Source organism: Cavia porcellus, unplaced genomic scaffold (genome assembly GCF_034190915.1).
Source record: "Cavia porcellus strain 051 isolate PalLab524CR breed Dunkin Hartley unplaced genomic scaffold, mCavPor4.1 scaffold_25, whole genome shotgun sequence".
Lineage (NCBI taxonomy): Eukaryota > Metazoa > Chordata > Mammalia > Rodentia > Caviidae > Cavia > Cavia porcellus.
Window position 1 is genome coordinate 46,927,146 of NW_026947508.1, and position 6,716 is coordinate 46,933,861.

Genomic DNA, 6,716 nt, shown 5'->3' on the forward strand with positions numbered 1-6,716 from the left:
AGTAGACAGGCTCAAATGGAGGGTTCTCTCCAGGGCCTCTACCTCTTCTGAAATCTTGTGTTTCTAAGGTGCTGGGTCATACTCTGAGGGAGTAGCATCTCTTGGGAACCTGATGGAATTTGTCTCCTTGAGGTCTTGAGAGCACAATATCCTTCCCCCCTCACAGAATCAGGGTCACTGAGAAAGCAGCTTAGGCTCAAATCCAGCACTGCCACATACTCACTGTCACATTGGCAAATTCTCACTATCTTTGAGCACCAATTTCCTCATCTGCAAAATGGGCTGTGTGTTTTCTAGGCCTCTCTCACAAGCTGTCTTCTCCAGCAGGTAGCCTGTGTGCAGTGGGCGGTTATCATCACTGTTATTACTCTACCCCGGAGCAGCTTTTTGTTTTTTGAGACAGAGTCTCACCATGCAGTTCAGGCTACTTTTGAACTCACTTTGTAGCCGAGGCTGGCTCACAGCAATCCCCCTGACTCATCCTCCTGAGTGCTAAGATTATAGGCATGTGTTACCACACCATGCTCAGAGCAGTGTTAAGGTCAAAGCTTGCTGTTGCTGATGTCTGCAATCTACTGGGGCCGTCTGGAACCTGATCGGAGATTATTGACTAAGGGGTGAGTAGGGTCAGCTGCTATTCTTGGACTTAATGGAACTTAGCCAGGTTTCAAGTTCCCTCAAACAGCTCTGGCCTAGGCAGCTCAGTTGGTCATGCAAGCGTCAAAGTCTGACCTCAGCATGTTCTCCTGGGCTCTCCACAGGGCCCAGACGGGAGAGTACTTGGTGCAGAGTGTGCTGCAGAGGCCACATCCTCCTGCAGCTGACCTCTGCCTTTTAACTCATGCTCATCAGCTTCCATTTGGCACCCAGAGGTCTTGGGTACTGTTCAAGCATCCTTGTGAGGCTGGAAGGAGTTTCTAATAAACAAACAAGAACAGTTGCTAACACCTGCATGTGTTAGCACTGGGTAATGGAAAGCAGGAGTAAGACTCAACTTTAATCCCATCTGCAACATTCATTCAGTCTGTGTGTCCTGCCAGCCCCTTTGTCTGGCTGAGCCTCAGTTACTTTGGTGATAATGGGAGCATCCTTAGAGAGTTGCTGAGTAGATTAGACAATCTGGCACCTAGTCGTTGCTCAATGAATGGTTGCTATTTAATATATGAGTTCGCTGTAGACTGATTTTGTCAGATTCAGCTCTGTGCCTGGTCTACAAACTAGCAGGGGCTCTTGCTGTTGGTTGAGTACATGATGAGTCCTGGAGAGCGCTGCTATGGTCTGGACATGGTTTAATTCTGTCCCCCACACAGGTTCAGGCACAAAGGTTTGGTCCCCAGGGTGGTGCTAGTGGGGGGTGGCAGAACCTCTAAGAAGCGGGGCCGTCATTCATTGCTCTTGTGTAGCCCCTTCGCGTTGCTCAAGAGAGGGCTGTTACAAAACCGCCAAATCTGGCTCCTTTTGTCCTCTCTGCACCTGGCTTGAGATATAATTGCTTGCTCACTCTGGACATTGCTATCTGCCCCCAGAGGCCATATGGCTAAGGGGCAGCCCCACCAGAGAGCCGGCTCTAAGCCTTGTAGATGCTGAACCTTCGGAACTGTAAGCTCAAACTTCTTATAAGATTAGCTGCCTCTGGTATTTCACTGCAGCAAGGAAAAGGTGATTGGTGCAGGCACGGGATGACGATGTCTTACCCAGATCCCATGTTCAGATGCTGTTCATGTCAGATTTTCCTCACCTTCATGTAAAACTATCACAGATCCTGGTGCTAGAAAGTTCACTTCTTCCCATTGTGTCAGATAGGACATCTTTCTCCTAATGCCTCTATGACGGAGCTCTGGCTGGGGCACCTCTGGGGCTGCACCGCACCAGCTCAGTTCTACTCCGAGAAGATAGTCCTCAGCGGTTCAGCACACAATCAGAATGCACCAGGCACGGACCCTTACCTCCTCTGTCTCGATTCATCTTTGAACCCTGAAAAGTAAGTATTATCTCTATACAGAAGCAAGGGAATGAGACACAGGCAGGTAACATAACACACATATGGTTAGTGATTGAAATCTAGATCCTTCTCCAAAATACATTTTCTTTCTTTTTTTTTTTTTTTTCTAAGCTACATTTTCAATGCTCTGTGGATTTGCTGGAAGACGGGAGTGGTCCCCTAGAGTTCTCCTCCTGTCCCTTTCCTTCAGTAAGTGCATTTCTCATCTGTGCTGGGTCCTAAGGCACTGGGAATACAAATGGGCCAGGTGTGATCGAAGGTGTCACAGCACTTGTACCTGTCCCAAACAAGATGAAAAGAACAGAGAAGCACAAGGGCAGGTGAGCACTGCAGACTGTGGAGAGGCCAGAGGGCTTCCTGGAGATGACATCTGGGCTGAGTTTTGGACTACAGGGAGCTGGCTAGACTTTTGCCAAAGGAGATAAGAAGACAGGGCATTTCAGTGAAATGTCCTGCATTACCCTGCAGTGTAAAAGACCGAAGCTGTGAAGCCCAAACTAGAGGCAGCATGCCGAGCTAAGGAACTTTCTACCACTTGTCAGATGCCCACAGTTAGTATGCATAAGAATGTCCTAGTGTTTGTTTATTTCAACCCGTATTTCATTACGTTGGTCGAGATGGATTTGGGTGGGTGCTGAGGACTGAGGCGTCCATACTGCTGTAGAGGACAGGAAAGTTCAGAGGACTTCTTGTGCCTTAAGTCTCATAGAAAATTCAGAGAGGCAAATATAGGATGACTGATGACAGTTATTCTTATTTGTCCAAGAAATATTCTTAATATTCCAAGAAAGATGTGGCCTCCTCGAACTTGTGATTCTTTACCACGAGGATATGATTAGTTTGCTGGCACTGAGTCAGGGAACATGCGCTTTAGCATGCCAGGGTGGCAGTCTTGGATTCTTTCCTTTATTTCAACTTTCTCTTTTGAAAGAATAGAACTCAAGAATCATGATCCATCATGTGACTAAGCCATGCCAGCTTCCTAAGTAGTTTTTCTTGTTAAGGAGTTTCAGAGGGAAGAACCTTGCAAACAACTTCGGTTGTTGAGGTGTGAGAGAAGACTGAGCCTGACTGAGGCGGCCAGAGGCTGCTGTGGTGCCCTTCTGTGCTGTCCACTCTGGCAAGCAGCCACAGAGGCCCAGCCTCCTTATGGACACTGTGGTTAGAGAGAGCTGGCCAAGTCTTAGGAGCAGAGGCCACTGGTACACAGAGGCCAACATGGTACAGTCAGGGCCGTGAGGGACGCAGGCTTGGTGCACATGTGGACAGGCGTGTCCTCTGTCACAGCCTAGGGGCCAAGTCTTCTGGGGGCTTCGAAAAATGATATCAAAGGAGAAATGGGGGGGGGCCCCTAGGGTTTAGCTCAGTGGCATAAGTGCCTGCTTGACAAACACAAGGTTGTTAGTTCAATCCCCAGCACCAAAAAAAAAAGGAGGGGAGATGGAAATGCCAGGGAAACAAGAATCAGCACAAGTGTGGTAGCAAGAAACAGCCTGCGTGTTTTTGTTATTTTTCTATTTCTTTTGTAGTATTTAATTGATAAGTTAAAATTGTATATATTCAAACAAGATGCGTTAGCACACATCTCTAATCTCAGCTATTCCAGAGGCTCGGTGAGAAGATTTGCAAGTTCAAAATGAGTCTGGGTAACTTAGCAAGACCTTGTCTTGAAAAAAATGAAGGCTGAGAATGTAGATCAGTATGTAGATCAGAATGTAGATCAGTATAAGGATTAGGCCTCTCCACAGTCTGCAGTGCTCACTTGCCCTGTGCTTCTCTGTTCTTTTCATCTTGTTTGGGACAGGTACTGCAGAAAGTTCACATTTACAGCATCATTTGATACACATATACATTATGCACTGTTTGCCCCACATCTGTCACCACTAATAATTCGCATGCGTGCTTATGTGAGTTGAGCATCTTTTTGTTGTGGCTAGTACAGAGACTGCAGTGAATTCTCTGAGACAAAAACTCAAATTAGAAGGGGCTAAATTTGGAATGGACATTTACTTATATGTTGGGCAAAGAATTTTGGACTTCCCCCTTTAGACAGTGAAGAGGGGTATCATGCAGGCTGGGTGTGGTGGCACATGCCTGTAATCCCAGAACTCTGGAGGCTGAGGCAGGAGGATCATTATGAGTTGAGACCAACCTGGACCACAAAGTGAACTTAAGGCCAACCGAGCTGCATGGTGAAGTCCTATCTCAAACAAAAAACCAACCAAACAAAACCCTGTCTTGCAGTCACCTTCCTGCAAGCCTGGGAGGGACACCAGCTGGGAATAGTGGTTCCCCGCACTGGGGGCCCCAGCAGGTACTGGTGTTCTCAGTCACTGCTCTCAGGCAGCAGACAAAGAAGGTAGGGCGGGCCCAGGCTGCCTCCTGCAGCTGTCTCATGCCATCAGTACCCCTAGGGAATTATTGTCCTAGACATTGAGAGAATGACAGCAAAACTAACAATGCCACTGGAGAGAAAGTGGTGACTTAACTGTAACTGGTTAACTGTTAACTGGTTCCATAAAAATCTATCATTCTGGTAAGAGATATTACTTACTCTTCCTTATGACTTACTAGAAGACTTTGCTATCACCATCTGAGAAATGGCAAAACCCATATACAGAAGGCTGAGTAACTACTGGGCATGGTGGTGTACACCTATAATCCCAACACGAAGGAGGTTGAAGCAGGAGGATCACTTCGAGTTCAGGCCATGCCCAGGCAGCACAGTGAGTTCAAGGCTGGCCTGAACTGCACAGTGAAATCTTGTCTCAAAAAGATAACAAATTAGCAAACAAACCCAGAAGGGAGGTAACCAAGATCACACAGTAACAAAATGAAATACAAAGGCTGGAATCTAGGTTATGACCTTTAGACCTAAGAACTGGGAATCTGGTGGCACCCAACTAACCCTAGTGTAGAATTCAAAATGCAAGAGACCTAAACTGCAAAGGAAACCAAAAAATTTTGATTTTCTTCCCAAAGTTATTACATGATAATTTTTAAAAATATGAAATAATTACTAAACTTAGTCTCTTCATTCTTTGTCAGATGCATGCCCTAAACACAGATATTTCACCTGCGTCTGACTAATCCTGAATTGTATATATCTACTGGCGTGAAAGTATAGGCATTTTCCTATCATGCAGCTGTTTATAAAAATTTTCAAGCAGTTTTGTAAAAACTATCAAAACTGCAGTTCCCCTCAGCATTTGAAAAAATCACTGCAAACTCATCCTGTGCCCACCTCCATTCTATAAGCTCCAGTCAGTATGCGCTCTCCTCTCATGCCAAAACCCTCTGCTGCCTTCTCCGTGGCTACGTGGAGCTAACTGAGCTGCCTTCAAGTCACCGGCCCCATCTGGCTGCTGCTGCTCCTCAGCCCTGACCCTCAGTCACCTCTTGATTTTTGGAGCAGTCTCCTAACAGGTCTCCTGGCCTCCTGTCTCCCCTCCAATTCATTTTTCGCACTGGATGATCATTTCATTTTCCTGCTTAGGACTCTGCATTCCCTGCAAGATAAAGCCCAACTCCCTCCCCGGAGAGGGAGGAAAGGGACTCCTGCTTCCCTTTCTCCCTGCACTGAGGTCTTCCTGAGAACAAGCCACTAGTTAATTAGGAATCTTCTTCCCCACTATACCACCAGGGCCCCTCAGCATTTCCTGTATCAAAGCTGGAAGACAAACCCAGGAAATAGTTAGGAAAGCCTGTAAATGCCTGCGGGCTAGAAGGCAAGGTGATAATACTGCTGCCTGTGACTCTCCAAAGCCCCTTTCAAGACTCACTTCAAAGGCTGCACCAAGTGAGCCTCCCACCGCCTCTCACAGATGATAAATTGCCTTAGACCCTGCTAGACAGTAAAGGTAAATAAGCAGCCCTTGCACTTTAGGAACTTGTTGTTCCAGCCCTTCTCAGCACGTGATTTGGGAACTCTCCTGGAAAAAAACTCAGCACATCCCTCACCCAACAATCAAGTTTACCAATTCTTCAAAATCACAAATCCCACTTAATTAGCAATGTGAATCTTTAAAAAAAAATTAGTTGGGCATGGTGATACACAACTGTAATCCCAGCTACTCAGGAGGCTGAGGCAGGATTACAAATTCCAGACCAGTCTGGGCAGTTTGGGAGATTCCATCTCAAAATAAAAGGGGATATATCTCAGTGGTAGCTCACCCCTGGGTTGAATCCCAGCACAACACAACACAACACAATTGTGACAAAGAATGCCTTTAAGTAAGCCAGGGGTAATGGGTAATGGTATCTTCCATGTTCCAAATTGCATTTCATGCTGGTGTAGTAAGCACATGCCTGTAATCTCAGCACTTGGAAGGCTGAGGCAGGAGGATTGAGTTTTGAGGCCAGCTTACCCTGTCTCAAACATATTAAACTACAACAAAAAAAATTGCATTTCATAAGAACACAGTTTTAAAAACTTCAAATGTTAAATTTTAAAAAACAATTAAAAATTATTACAGTAAAAAATACTTAGGACTTACCATCTCAACCATTCTTACAGGCCCAGTTCAGTAGTCTTAAGTATGTCATGTAATCTCCAGAATTTTTCATCTTACAAATGTTTAACTCCCTCATGCCAGCCCCTGAAAACTATTCTAGAGTTCACAGGACTCATACATAAGTTTAGATACCACATTATAAGCATGTCCTTTTGGGACTTGCTTATTTCACTTAGCTTAATACCCTTGAGACCCTTCCA